The sequence below is a fragment of the Cryptomeria japonica genome, chromosome 11 (assembly GCF_030272615.1).
Source record: "Cryptomeria japonica chromosome 11, Sugi_1.0, whole genome shotgun sequence".
NCBI lineage: Eukaryota > Viridiplantae > Streptophyta > Pinopsida > Cupressales > Cupressaceae > Cryptomeria > Cryptomeria japonica.
Window position 1 is genome coordinate 578,578,715 of NC_081415.1, and position 16,393 is coordinate 578,595,107.

The window sequence follows — 16,393 nt, forward strand, 5'->3', positions numbered from 1 at the left end:
AACTCTAGATAGATGCACAACCAAATGATGTGATCTGATGAAATGTGGAGCAAATTGTTGACCCTCGGCCAGTGAAACTCACAAATTCAACACTTACTCATTTTCTTCAAACCCTCATGTAATTGAGTTATGATAGAATCAAGACGACTCCAAAACATGTAAAATATAATGAAAAATATCTCAATTATGAACACAAGATATGCCATGAGATATTAAACCGGCCATGAACTTTGAACAAATATGTTGTCCACTAATAAACCTCTAGATTGAATACTGCAACAGTGACTTACCAAAACATCTTCCAACATATTGTCATTTGAAAGATCCATACTACTAAGTGACAACACATATTGTCAGACATCAGTTTTGACATCAATGGAAACATACATTGCCAAGAAAATCTCAATAGGTCAACAAGTCTCCAACAATCTCCCCCTTTGTCATTGATGGCAACACTACGTACATATCTACCAAAAAATTGTGTACACTCCCTTAGCTTATTTCTCCACAATATTTATATTGAACAAAATATAAAACTATACATAAACCCTCTAACTAAACTATCCTCCTACAAGCTATACACAAGTACTCTTGGAAACCAAAACACTTCACTTGCAACACCTATTACAACTCCTTGCAACTCACTGGCGTTGTGGCAAGATGTCCTTGTAGATAACTTTGATCTATGCCAAGGTGGATTTCCATTCATCTAATGTGGAGGCAAGAATGTGATTTTGATATTCAAACTTCAATAGAAGGTTATCTACCTCATCTAGACAACCAAGAGCCCTCGTCTCTTGTTCTACTTTCTTTGATTCCTCCAATATCTTTGAGAGGGAGGTAAGTCTCATATATAGAATATATCTAAGTTGATTATACTACTTCTTGATTTTCTCATTTTGGTCCACAAGCAGTGATAGTTGCAAGTACAAATTCTCAATTTTCACCCTTGTCACTCCATCCTCATCCTTCTTCAAATCATAGGAGTTGGTAGATTGTACAATCTAAGACTCAAGAGAGTCTATCTAATCCTTTATTCTCTTAGTGGACACCAACCACCCATGACATAAATAGTACAATGCAATGGCTTCACTTAAACATTTCCGAAATTTTTTTAAGTTGTCGTATAACTCAGTATGAGCAATTATGAATTTGTCAAAAAATGTCAGTTAACTTCTTCTTTGCATTCTTCTCTTCTTTTGATTTCAAGTTAGATATGTAATCTTTAAGGGAATCAACGAGCAAGTTTAGTTGTTGTACACTTGACAAAGATGCATCAACCATTACTTCTAGAAGACCTTCTTACAAGACCTTAACTGCTTCTTCAACAAACTCTTTGTTTTGCATGTGTGTTTATAGTATCTCCTATGCAGAGTGTTGAAGACCACCACCAAGATACAACTTACAAGTATCTCTTTGTTTTGCATGACTTTGTTACATTAGAACTTGTAAGACTTGAGTCATCACCACCGATTGAAATTGTAATTGCAGACTCAACAAGTCCTTGAAAGAATCTCTGGAGGGAGATGACGATCCCTAATCGGTCTTAGAACCGCATTCAACTTTTTTCTTATCCTCCTTCATTGCACCTACAAAAAAATACAGATTCTTTTCATTATTCTCCACCTTAACACTTGAAGTGTTTACCAGAGGAGGAATAGATTTCTAAGGTTGTGATTTTGTATTCTCTGAAATAGTTTCTTCTTTCTTTACTTCATTAACTCCACCCTTTTGTTGACTTGTCGGAGGTGGATTAGCATCTATTTGTTGTTGTTCATATACCTCTGGAAGAGATGTATCTTTTGGTTCTCCTTCTTCATCACGAGCAGATTTCATTATTGCATCCTCTTCATCAATCTTAGGAGCAATCTCCTCACCTATTAAATTAAAATTTCACTCAAAACATTTGTTGTCATTTCCTTAGTTTTCTTAACCAACCTTTTTATTTCTTATTTGTCCTTTCCCATGATAATGTTGATTCTTTCTTTGGTCCTTAAACTAGTAGCTAGCACCTGCGATGCTCTTACTCTATCTTCATGTGTCAAAGATCCACACATTTTTCTAAGGCCCATTGCCTTATTTTTGCCTCTTCCAAGATAAATTTATGTCTTTCCATGCTTAGAGTATTTGCAAGGCTCGTTGGTAGCTCATCAACAATCTCATATAAACTCTTATTATGGGTTATCATATAAATAATGATTGCTTTTTCAATTATTTTCTTGTCAACATCAAGCACTTTATCATACAATTTTGTTGTTTTCTTCAAAGTATCCTGTTGTAAATTATTGTATTTGCATAATTAGCCTCAAGGTTCAAAGGCTTGAACGCTTGGTCTCTTGCAATGTATCCTTCTTAGATTTCTTCTCATTTTCTTTGCTTTCTTCTTTTACATTTGTTTCCTCATCTATTTCCCTTGATCTTTTTACCTTTCTCTTCAAAATATATTTTTATTTCTCTAATTCTTCTTCTTCCTCATCATCGTCCTCAACTTTTATTAAATCAATTTTATGTCTTTTAGCCTTCTCCTTAGACCTTGGAGCCTTCTTCTCAACAATTTAAATCTTAACAAGAGTTCCAGATGAATTCTTCTTTGTGTTAGAAGGTGGCGATATCTTCAAAGAAGCGACAGGAGTAGTAGCAAGGGATCTACTAGGCCTTTTTGTAGCTTTTCTTGAGGTTTCTTGTAGTTTTATTCAAATAACATGTACTTTTTTTAAAAATTCAAATAACATGTACGTTTTTTTCCTTGTACTTAGTCTTGGATGACAAGCCTTAGGCTTGGGAGCTTCATTTCCCTCATTTTGATGTGTTTTTCCTTTTTATTCTTGTTTCTCAACTTTCTCGTCATTAGGTTTACACATTATTAACTGGGTATTAGTAAAATTGCCATCATAATAAAGTTGTGTCCAAATATAAAGATGTGACATTTGGACATGTTACAATTTCTGCAAATGTGTCCTTGTAATTAAAAAAAACTGATAAGAAATTGGATTTGGCAAAAAGTTTGAATCCTTGAAAGTTCCATTACAACATTTTAAATAGAATAGTCCAAAGATCACCAATTAAGATACTTCAATCTTATTTGCTAATGAAATTAAAAGAAGACTCTTGAAAAAATTTCTATTAAAAAACCTTTAAGTAAAGGACTTATTATGTCGAAGGCGTTTTTTCATATGAAATGGACAACCTCATTATGCAAATCAACAATCCAGACTTCACAAAGAGCAGTGCCACATCTATGGTGAGAATGCTCTGAAATCCGTTTCACCGTGGACAGTGTCTGTAACTCGGTTTCCATTTGTTATCATTCAGACTTGGTAGGTAAGAATTTAGACCTTTACAGATTACAAAGGACATTTGATTCTGATGAAAATTTGCATGGATGTTTGGTTAAACGTTGTTGATAATCTTTGCCAGAATTTTAGTGTAAGTGATTGAGAAAACTGGGATCTGTAAAAGAAAGAAAACAGAGAAAGAAACAGAGCATAACTTTATAATATAATGATAGCTTCTTTATAATATGATCATTCATGCCATCAAAGAGGGCAATCAAATTTTGCTCTGATACCATGAAACTGAGCTCTAAATCCTCATGAACAATTAATTTATTTGCCTGCACGCCTTCTTTCGACCTACAAACAAACACGAAATACATACAACAATCTCCTTTTCTTTACAATTGAAGCTTAATAGCTTGTATCTATGTGGTAGCTTACCTTATTCTGCAATCTCTTTTTCACTTCAGCTTGGAAACTAATAATTCTTCCTTTTACACTTGGGGATCATCTACCAAGTAGCTTTGCAGATGTTCGCTACAAAATTTATAGACAGTTTAGGTATAATTAAGTTATCTTTTCTAATAGGATCTGTCTCCACCCCATATCTTTATTTTTATGTGTAGTTATAGGAGGAAAGAAACAGAAAGTAGAACACTATTAATTGGTCTGTCGTTGTAGGCAAAATGGCATAGGTAGGTTTTGGGTTTGCAACCTTAAAGTAAATAGCAATTTGTCCATCACCTAGACGGATGATGAATGGTTCTTACCCTCCTGAAGGGGTTTGTGAGAAATATGATGTTGAGATTTTTGGAGGAGAGCAGCTCAAAGAGGGGCTAGAGGAGGAAAGGCAAGGGCGTCCACTACTATTTCGTTCATTGTAATTTATAGATCGTAGATTAATAGATCTATTGAGTGAAAGAGAAAATAAAATTTCACATCTACCAACACCAAATTAAGGCATAAAGGAATAGATAACAACCATAAATTTTTCATCGATCAACAAACTTGTCCTCTCACTTTTATTTAACAAGAGTTTGAATGGCAGAGAAGGCGGAAGCGGGAGTGGGAGCGGGGGATTCAGCAGACTCTGATGGCGGAGAAGAGAATGCTGATGGCGATGATGGTAGGGAGGCTTCCTTCTGGTAGTGCGGAGGAGTTGTTGTTGACTAGGATGGGGATCCTAATGGAGGTACGGGAGCGAGAGGTGCGAGGTCTTCCATTGGCAGCAGTGTTGGCGATGGAGAGGTGGACAGTTGTGCAGAGGAAGATGATTGTTATGTTCCCCCTCTTCCACTTTTTGTTGTGTCGTCAAAATGGATTCGAGAAGCAGAAGCATCATGTGATGCAGGTTTCGTGGGTGCATTGTGGGCGTAGGGGGGATGGATCTTTGTGGGAGTTGCAAATGAGGCCTTGTGGCAAACTTTGTCTGGGGAAATAGTGCCTTTGGCCTTTGTGGCTGCTTTGGAGCGGCTCCTTCTGGTGGAGGATGGGTTGTCTGCCACCAGTCCTGGTCGTGGCTGTTAGGATTGGGACTACTCTGTTTTGGGCCTGTGGAGGTTTGTTGTTTCTTCTGTTTGGGGCTGTTTGTGGGATCCTCTGCCTTCTTTTTGGATCTTGTTCTTGTGCGTGGTGTTCTTTGCTCATCTTGGTGGTTCATCTATTCTTCCTGAGCTTTGGGTGGTTGTGAAGGGTTTTGGGTTTTCTTGCTCTGGCTTTCTTCTGTTCCCTCCTTGTTCTGGTATTGATCTATTTTTCGGAGGGAAGTGTGAAAGTTGTTCTAGCCTTGGTTTGGAGTTTTTCATGATGGTTTATTTGAGAGCTTTTCTTGAAGACCCGACTCCTTCTCCTCCCATGCGATGGTTTTTCGGTGGTTTTTTTGCTCCCTTTTTCTCTGTGGGCTTCCATGTTTATCTTGATTGTTTGGGAAAGGTTTTCTTGTGGGTTCCTTTGGAATCTCATCAGTCTGTGTCTTTTTGCAGATGGGATCTGATTTCTTTTGGTTATATCTCTTGACTCCTTTATGTCCCTGTGGTGAGGGTTTTGTTGTCCCTCTTAGATCGGGCTCCTTGGCATGGGTCTTTATGCTCCATTGTTGGCATCTCTGGGTTTCTTTGGTTTTTCCTATAAAGGTGGTCCTATCTTCTATTGAGGGGGAGATAGATGTGGCTAGAGTTGACCCCTCTCCTATTGAGGTGGAGTTGGATGTTATTCGACATGCTTGGAAGTGTTGTTGGGGGACTGGTGAAGTCCTGACTTGTGGTTGTAAGGGTGTTGATGATGGCTTGTGGGCTGATATCTTCCCTTTATCTCCTATTGAGGTGGGGATCCTTAATGGTAAACTAGTCATCAAGGTTATGGGAGCCTATCAAAAACCCATCGTTTCAGGTTGTGGGAGCCTCAAGTAAAACCCATTCTCAAGGTTGAGGGAGCCTAAAAAAGCCCTATCTTTCTTGTATTTTTCAGGAGCAAGCTAGAGGCAGGTTGTGGGAGCCTTGTACAACCCTCTCTCAAGGTTGAGGGAGCTTGGAAAAACCCTACTTCTGGTTGTGGGAACCTTGTAAAAGCCACTATCATGGTTGAGGGAGCCTAGAAAAACCCTATGTTTTTTGCTTCTTGCAAGGACAGACTGGATGCTAGTAGTTTTCAAGGGCCTAGTTTGGCCGATGTTGGTTTTTAGTTAGGATTGGGCTTTGTAATTTTTAATGGCCCAAAGACTTTGTTATAGGTTGAGGGAACTTGGGAAAACCCTTCTTGTTGGCTGAGGGTGCCTGAAAAATCCCTCATTCTTTGTTTTCTTGAGGTCTATTATTTGTTGACTTAGATCGTATGTTTGTGCAAACATGTTTGGTGATGTTTATCTTTCATTAGTTGGCTAGCATCTGGTTGGTTGTGGCTGCCTAGTTTTCTTGTTTATGCTTTGTGAAACCTTTGGGTTTTGGAAGCTGGATGCCCGTAAGTCCAAAAGGTTTCAGCTCCTTTTAAAAACCTGTGGTTCGCTGCCAAGTAGTCTTGTCCATTTTTAGGTGGCAGCTCTTTGATTGTAAAGGGTTTCGAGGCCCCTTCAAAACCTATTTATCTTAATAAAAAACAAACTTGTCCTCTCACAAAAGAGAGATCTAATGTAGAAAGAAAAACATTCAAAGATCGCACTTTCAAAACATAATGACATATTAATCTAGAGTCCTTGTTAAATCACATCATTCTTCAATTATTAAGCTAAACACTTCATATTTTTATTCTGTTTTTTAAATATTGTAGATATACTTGTTTGTTTTTTTGGGTAGGTAATAGGTCGAAACCGCAATATTTTGAATTATTATTATTATTATTATTATGTTTGATTAGATTGACCCTAGACCTTCCCCATTTTTATGGAAGGCCAAGAGTCACAACTTAGAATTCCATTTTAGATGTTCCTATTGGGAATTGAACTTGGGTCTCCACAGTGAGAACCCAGTGTTTTAACTAGTTAAGCTCAACCCCTTGGACGATATTGTAGATACACTTGTTAATTACTTGACTATCATTAATTAACTTAAGTTATTTTTTAACATTCCATAAAATATATATAAGTACACTTAACAAATGTTTACATTGTCTCTCTCGCACTCCTCTCTTCTCAATATGCAAAGAATAGACAAAAAGAATTGTGAATGACCTTGCACACATTTTTGGCGTACCTATTGCACACAAAGGTGCAATTGCTAGTTTATTCCAAGTGATCATGTGCTGAAACATGCATCAACAATACCAATTAGTCGCTTTCCCTTTCATGATGGGAACTTACAAATTTTAGCAAGAAGTGTATTTCAATTCAAACACACCCTTTAAGGAGCATTCATATTGAGATGACCTATGATATCAATTTCCAAATTTCAAACATGATATAAGTGAATTCTAAAAGAATTTAGGTGAGACAAAATTCTAACTATGATACATAATTTTTAGTTCTATTTTTCATTGATTTGTATCATATAAACAATGTATTTAATAAACTATCATTATTCATGTAATCAAGGATTTGACTATGAAAAAGATCTCTCACAAAATTTTATTGAAATAAGAAAATAGGCCAACATGCCCATTAAACCTATGAATGTGATTGTTAGTAATAATGTGTTTAATATAAATAAATATTAAAAAATAATAGCATAAATTTATTTTAAAACTAAATTAAATAATAACATCTACCTATTCTCCAACAAATAGGGAAGGGTACTATTTATCGACCATGTTCCAATGACCATTCACTCCTTACTCACCCAACCCCCCAATTACTAACTTTAAAGAAGCCAAAAGATTGGTAACTAAAAGCCCATAAATAAATATCACATGTACCAATAGCCACCCACCACCCCCAATAGTTAAAATTTATAGACTTTTATTGGAGTTGTGTAACTTTATTGGTACCCATAGCACATGACTAATGAGGCATTTGTGCATAAGTGTTGGCAATTTTTAAGTAGTTGTAGTGCATGATTATTGGGATCTTTAAGTAGGTATTCAATGACACTTCTAAATGACTATTTTTTGACCCTTATGTGCATAATGGACCCCATAGAGTTTGTCTTTACTACATAGAAGCCAAACCAATAGCTATAAGTAGTTAAGTTGCATACGAAGATAGTAAAACAAAATCATTGAAATCTGATGTATCGTTTAGGATCTATGGATGCACAAAGTTAGCTATAATGACTACTAGTGCTCTTCCCTAAGACCCAACAAGCTCGTGATCCTTCCCCTTATTTTATTTCCTTCCACCAACAAACATCAAGATGCACATTTCACTTAATTTCTTAATTAATTAAAAATAAAAAATAACTATATTTTGAGTTTTAATTAATAAATAAAGTCAGTAAAATGTGCATCTGGATAGACGGGACAGGAGGGCAATGGCTATGGGGGCCCTTTAAATAGCACCCCATAGCCCCTACTACATCCCTATTTTTTATGCACCTACTGTTGTTGCCTCTGACCTCCCCTATGCTCGCATGGGCTTCCTCATTTTCCACACTAACCTTCTGTATGCCCGCACGGGCTTCGTTTTTCATGCGGTAAATAGGGGGAAAAAATGTTTAAAAAGGGGTGTGGAGCACCCCACTTTCCCATGCGTAACTGCAGTTAGTGGGGTGCTCCGCCCCTCTTTTTAAACATTTTTTTTCTTATTATTATAAAAAAAATTTAAAACATTATATTTTTGAAAAATTATATTTTATATTTTATATTATTTTTTTAAATTTAGTTTAGTATTTTATATTTTTTATATAATTAAATTTTAATTATATTTTTAGTAGAAGTTGGAATTTATTTTATATATTTATTTAATATATACTTTTTAAACTATATTTTATTTATAGTATATTTTTTATTTCTTTAATAAATTTTATTTATATTTTACTTAATAAATTTTAATATATTTTAAAATAGTTTTAATTTTATATATTTTATTTATACTATATTTAATAAATTTACTATTAGTTGTAAAAAGTAAGCAATCATGTGATGTCACATCGGCATATTGATGTGGCATCAAATTTGATGATGTGGCCCTAAATCCTTAGTTATAAGCAGTGGACTTGCCAAGTAAGTTGTTGTAAATAATATAAATATACAATTTTTATCATTATAAATACAAGTATTATTAAATACAATTCCAAACATTGTAGAAAGGCAAATAAATAAATTTTCAAGTGTAACAATTGGTTATTGTTCGGGTTATAACTAGATATTGTTAGAATTAGGTTCACAATTGGGATTAGAATTAAAGTTTTTCACCCTAATTATAACAATTTCTAATTATAATTCTTTAATTCTAATCCCAACTGTAACCCTAATTCTAACAATTTCTAGTTATAACCCAAGCAATAACCATGACCATAATTTTAACATTAATTATAACCTTAACCTCAATTCTAACCCTAACATCAATTCTAACCCTAAATTTAATAATAAAATGAAACCTTAATTCTAACCCTAAATCTAATTAGAACCATAAACCTAATTCGATTCCTAATCCTAAAGTTAATTTTATTTTTATTTGATCCTAATTATAACCGTAGCTTTAATTCTAACCTTTATCCTATTTGTAATTCTAATCATAACTTTAATCCTAATTTTGATTATAATTCTAATACTAACCCTCGGTCCAATTCAAACCCTAAGGATAAGCCTAATTCTAACCCTAAACCTAATCCTAACCCTAACATTAATTGTAAGCTTAACTTTAACTTTGACTATAATTCTATCCTTGGCCCTATCCTTGACCCTAATAATAAGAATAACCCTAACACTTATTTTAATCCTTACCCTAATTGTATTATAACCCTAACCCTTACTCTAAAAGTTAGTCTAATTCTAACCTTTCTACAGCGTAATAGAGGTGTGTTAGTCAATCGAAACTGTTTATTGCAAAATTGACGGTGTAAAATGTGTGACTAACACGCATGTTAGTCAATTCATACTGCTGTTTTGAAACTAGAATAGACGCGTCCCTGTTTAAAGAAGCCCATAGCCATTGCCGGACAGGAGGGCATTCAAAATTTGAAAGTACACCATGACAGTTGATTAAGAATGGATTCACTGAATCTATTCCATGCAATGTGCCAGTGTGCAGACATCATGGTAGAATAGCAGTTAACCTTGGTCGGAAAATGTGTCATCTGTACGGAACATTAAATTATGAAAGTACAAGCTCTCTTGTTTTTTTCATGAAAATACAAACTCTGTTTTTCATCAACAATGTTTTTGGATTATAGCTGCTTGATAAGAAAGGTACATCAAAATCACAAGATGATGATCAGTTTCGTCACCAGAACATTGATGTAAGAAAATTCACGGAAAACATAGAGAAAAATTAGTTTTGACCTCTCTGGAGCAACTTTTCATACTGAAATTTTAAATGAAAAATAATGCAACAGTTGAGGATCACAGAGCTCAGATGGCAGAAATCATTCTGAAAATTAAATAGCAAATGAAACAAATGAAACAATGCCACTTAAAGTACAGAGGGTGTCTAGAACGCCTTCGTTCCTCATCTTTGCTTCTTTCAGTTTTCTCTGTTGGCTCAAGTATTTCTGCTATGATTGGAAAATTTGATGATGCTCCTTACTTTTCCTACAACTTAGAGCTCTTTCTAGTATAAGCAGACTGTTCCTCCCATTAACACGAGCTCCCATCATGTCCTCCAACTGCATGCTAAGTTCAGCAATCTTCATACTGCCATTATCATTATTTGACAGTCTAATCCTTATGGCAAGGATACATTGGACATCCTTGTGAGGCAATATATTTTGAGAAGGTAAGAAGGAGCCAAACCGCATTAAAAACTCTGCATCAAAATTCATCTCCCCTAGCAGAGGTCTCAAGCTCGAAAGATTAGCAGCTTCCCCTGCTCTCTTGTTTATCACAATCCAGCTTAACCTAATATTTTCTATCAAATGCCCCAAAAATTTATCTTCCATACTCACCTTGTCAAAAGACACAACTGTAGGAAACATATCTCCATTAGTGGGATCCTCATTCTCTAAATCATAAAAATCAACGAAGTCAACTCTAAAGGGGCGATTACAGAACCAATCCTCAAAATCACTTGCATTAGGAATGCCCCACAAAATTTTGGAAAAGACAATCTTGTCCATGTACCACACATCCACAAGGGAAACAAAGTCAGTGGGAACACAAGTATGAAGCTCACAAATCTCTTTCATCTCACTGCAATTGAAATCTTTCTCACTACTTTCATAGGCAATGGATGGAAAGCAATTTGCATAGAAATTTTTGAACCCACCCAACGAAGAAGAGATGAATTGTTTAACATCTGTGTCCAGGGTGGAGGGCCAGAGATTCGAACATGCGTCTTCCCATATAGTCTCCTGCCTTGCACCATCCCAAAATTGGGATGACACACACCCTGCATTTGCAAGTGTTATGCCATCCACACGTCCTAAGATTTATGTTATGAGATCACCATTCAAAGAAGACATAATTCAGGTGGGCACTGAATGATTTGAGGAAAACGAGTTAAATGGGCAGATTTTAAATAAAAGATTTTCCAAAACAACCGTTCGCAGTAGACTATAAACTCGTCAATATCCTCAAAGTCTGATCTACAGCAGAGCTGCTCATAACCAGGTATTTATGTTGTTCATTTTATACAAAAACATGTTGGAATGTGAAGCCCAATGGTCACGACCTTTCGTCTTCTCCAGACTCTTCATTGCAAATCTGAATGTGAATGTATATATAGACGTGTACAGTCATGTATTGTAGAGAGTTGTATTTGCATTATTTATTAATAGAAGAACTCCCTGCATTTCTAGTGGACGTAGCCACTTAGTGGTGAACTACATTAAACTTGTGTTTTGTGTTTATGTTATTAGCTTTCTGCTGTTTGTATTAATTTCTTTGCTCGTTTATAACTAACAATTGGTATCAGAGCCACGGTTGGCTTGAGCAGAGATGGGATCCGATTGGATAGTTGATCCTGGATATGGGTGCCCTTAATTTGTGTTTGATCCCGGAGCTGCGTGCTTTTATGTTATCGACAAACAGGCTAAAGTTTCAGATGATGAGGCCGAATCAGATGATGAAGTTGAATCAGTCATCGAAAAATTTCTTGGCAATCTAGACTCGGTAGAGAGTGATGTCCAAGTGGAGGTTGAAACTAAACGACATTAGTGGGATGGTTGGGAAAAGGAGGAGACTTCGTCTGAAGAAAAAGAGGGTTTGTTGTATTCGTTGTTTGAAGAAGAAGAGACTGGTTTGTTTGCCTTCCAAGATGAGGAAGATGCCTCCTGGGGTGAGGAGGATGCATTGTCTCGGAACTGGCAAATGAAGATGACCCTGAAGAAGGTGAGGCCTACAACTCAAAAGATTACCTATACGAACAAATTGAGAAACTGCGGGAGGAAAATTTTATTCTCGCAGAGCGAATATGCCATATGGAAGATGAAATGACAGAATTGAAAGAGAAATTTACAAAAGAGTGGGAGTTTTCTGTAGAAAAAAGAAATGAAGAGCTGCAAAAGGAATTGGCTGCCCTCAATACAATTTTTGCAAAGACGATTTTGCCCATGTCACAAACAAATATGTACAAGTCTGGGAAGCTCATTCTATTGAACGATGAGAGGTTGGGTTGCTGGTGGCGTGAGGGGATGCTCACGGATGGCCCAGAACAAGAAGAATTTGCTGCTGAGTTTTTTGTTTTAGAATCAACTAATGTTTCTCTTCATCATAGATTAATGTGCAAGTTTGTGCCTACAAGAGTAATAGGCAGTGATGTTTTTTACTACGATTTGGTTTGGAGAAGACTAATCCGTACAGTCTGTGAGCAAAATCTGACAAAATTGAAGTCTTTGATGTGCCTGATTGCGAGGTGAAGAATTGGAAATGCAGGGAATGTTGAGGCATGGTTGTGTCGATTGAGCTTCAAGTGGGGGATTGTTGGGATGTGAAGCCCAACGGTCAGGACCTTTCATCTTCTCCAGACTCTTCATTCCAAACTTGAATGTGAATGTATATATAGATGTGTACAGTCATGTATTGTAGAGATTTGTATTTGCATTATTTATTAATAGAAGAACTCCCTGCGTTTCTGGTGGACGTAGCCACTTAGTGGTGAACCACATTAAACTTGTGTTTTGTGTTTATGTTATTAGGTTTCTATTGTTTGTATTAATTTCTTTGCTCGTTTATAACTAACAAAACATGGGTCAAAATTGGCAAAGAAGTTTTGACGTGGGGTAAGATGCTTCATGCGACTTATTTGATCAGTGGAATCCCGTCATTTCTATTTAAATGAGGTTTTAAACCAACCCTTGGAGACTGGTTTATAATTTTTCTAAATTTGATTAGGTAGGACCCACATTTTCAACTCGAGTGCTTGTAACGTAATTTCTTTTTAAATGGGTAATGTCTCATCCATTTTTAGACGTTTTATTAATTTCCAAACTTGTCACCGTGGCTTGAATTAGGAAACATATGCAAATTTGGTGGGATCTTTTTTGACTTGGCAAGTTGTAGATGGCTTAAATCTCATACGTTTTTTAATTTATTTGTAGGTTTAAAAATATTAAGCACTCAAAGTTGACTGACATTCTCCAGACTTAATATGTTGTTTAGCCTGTGGGGTCTACACCATAACATTTTTTGTTTGGGCTGACTCATCTTCTATAGATGTGGACCCCTCGCACAACATAGCCCTCACCAACATTAGGTCCTCTCCCTTATATAAGGTTTGTCCCTAAAGAAATGACTCTCTTAAGGTGTCAAAAAAACTATATTCATTTGCATAATAACCAAGCATCAAAATACACAAAACTATTCAACGTCTACCTATATTTGTAAATTTCCAAATATTAAATGATTTCAAAGATGTTAAACCAACTTTAGATATTTGGTAACATATTCTAATTCCTTTGATATTAGGGAAGCGTGATTGAAGATCCAAATCGACACATAGATATAGTGGGTCTAAGCTTGGTTAAGAAGGATGACTCTTTAAGCCAAATTCCATCTCTTATTTATTGGCCTATACCCATCTTAATTTAAGAAATCATGCCTCAAAACCATTGAAAAAGGAATTGTAATGATAGTAAATGCCTTGCTAGAGAATTAAAGCTATAGTTTGAGAGTTAAAATACTCAATGCACATAACTATCTTTGTCTTGATAACCTTAGTAAAGGAACCTTACGCAAGATTTAATAGAGGGATGTAGATCACCATAAATTATTAAACATAGTTATGCTATGAAGTATGTTGATTATTGAACATCTTATTTATATCCAGATTTGTATTCACAATTAGACACCTAAAGTATGTTTGAAATGCTCAAAGAAGACAACATACTAGCTAAATAGGGGTGCCAATTATAAATATAATTGCATGAATATAATTATGAAGGTATGATTGATACAAAGGATGGATTCAGAAGAATATACATTCCTAGGAGCATACTACATTAACTTCCATCATCTAGGACCAAGGTAGCTATTCTTTTAAATTTGACAAATATGATATCTTGTACTTTCTTAATGACTTGATTTTGTATTCAATTTTCCTTCACATGAAAAGACCCAAGACATGTTACTTAGACAAAAATGGAAGAAAAACATCAATAGATAATGTTAGGATGGGTTATGGGATTGTTCCTACTAAACACTTGAGTTTACACACTCTCTTAGACAAAAAGTTATAAAATAAAATAAAGAGTCCACAATTAATGAAGATAGAAATTTATAAGTTTTATTCATTTGTCATCATTTCAAAAAAAGGGGCTACACAAATTTCCTTTTAAAACCTAAATTAGGATGATCTTATTGTTTGTAGAAATCTCTAGAATCTGTAGATGGCTTATTCAACTTTTTTGACACACATCATTTTTTAGTTCTCATTTGACATTTTATTATTATTATTATATAAGTTGGATTATTATATATATATATATATATATATAAATAATGAGAATAAGTTTTTCAAAAAATAAATTTGTGTGGATCAATAATTAAAATATTCGCAGGCAAATATTCGCAGAAATGTGAATTTTTGCAGGAACACCAGAAACACTCTCACGATCCAATGGAGGAATGTGTGAACGTAGGAAAAATAGGCATTTGTCCAACCAAGGCCCAAGATAGATAGGTGGAGTAAGAGATTATCAAATATTCCTACTTTCTCTACAAGGGCGAATGCAATTCTCTTGAATGGTAGAAGACATGTGGGGAACTAGGAATGGCATCAGACTTGGCAAAAAAAAAAAGCAGTGACCCCAATAGTCAAGAAAAAATAGGAATGGATAGTTTTGGTATAAGGTCCTGAAGAAGGGCACACAACAGGATTTTGAACCAAGGAAGAGCAACAAATCAATGGTGATTTTGTCCAAGATCATAGCTATGCTCGTAGAACAGTATAGAGACAGAGCCTTATTTGTGAAATGGTGTGGAGAAGCTGATCAAATTAACAACGTTAAGGCCTAGTGGAAGAAGCAATTTGTAGACCGAGAAAATATGAAGCCCTTGTCCAATGGTTTTTTCTTCATTGAATGTATTGATTCAAAACTAGAGGAGGAGATATTAGGAGGGGAACCAATTTTCTTTGAAGGGCATGCTTTTCTTACAACTAAATGGGTACCAAATTTTAACCTAATGGATTATAAATTTAAGACAAAATCAGTCTGGATAACATTGAAAGAACTCCTAACTAAGTGTTGGAATTTTGAATCCCTAGTCAAGATAAGTGATGCCCTAGGAACTTTCATGGTTGTTGAGGTGAATTTCATTAATGGATATCTAGATTTTAAACCTCGACTGCTTGTAGAGGTACCCACAAATAACAAAGATGTGGACAATTTAGAAATAATGATAGAAAATGGGACATGGATTAAAAAAAACAAGGTTGCCAAAATCTAGAATGGTGGAAGTTGCCTTATGCATAAACATTTGGTACCTAGTTGCTCAAGAGGACTACAACTGGAAAGTACCTGGCAAAAAACCCTAACTTAGGTTCAAAAAGAAACAACCATCACTAAACTCCCCCTTCTTCACCAGAGAAAGTTTACGATGTTGGAAAAGAGTTTAGTAACAAAACGATGGAAACAACCAAAACAATTTTGAATGGTAAGAAACAAAGCTCCTACAAGAAGAGGAAGTTAGATTTATCCCTGAACAAGGGAAATAAGGAGGAAGGTCCCTAAACACTAAGCCCTTATATGAAAGAAAAATTGTGTCATATAGAGATCAATGAGAGCCTTACTATCTCTCAAGAGGTAGTTACTCATCTTAATGTAGAAAACATGACAAAGGAGTTGAAAATTGAGGAAAACACAAGAACAATAGATCAAAACAAGGCAGACACATAAGAGGTGGGTTTACAAGAGACAATTTTGTAGGTGTAAAATGGTAGGTTATCAACACGAAGTGAGAAATATCTAGGAATTGGAGGTATGAAAAAGGTAGAGGAACAAATAATGGAGGAGGCTTGCAAGTTAATGGATATAATAGCAAACAAGGATTTTCTAGATGAAGTATACACTATCACAAATTTGGGTCCATCACTAATGGAAGGTTGTCTAATGGAGGACATGGATGACAAAGAAATGATGGAGAATCGACATAATCTC

General features: G+C 35.4%; 1 pseudogene; it reads right to left on the minus strand.

Annotated features, from left to right (window-relative positions):
- Window positions 1–1,665: 1,665 nt before the first annotated feature.
- On the minus strand, window positions 1,666–11,260 carry LOC131045610 (F-box protein At2g27310-like; annotated as a pseudogene).
- Between the last annotated feature and the right edge of the window lie 5,133 nt (window positions 11,261–16,393).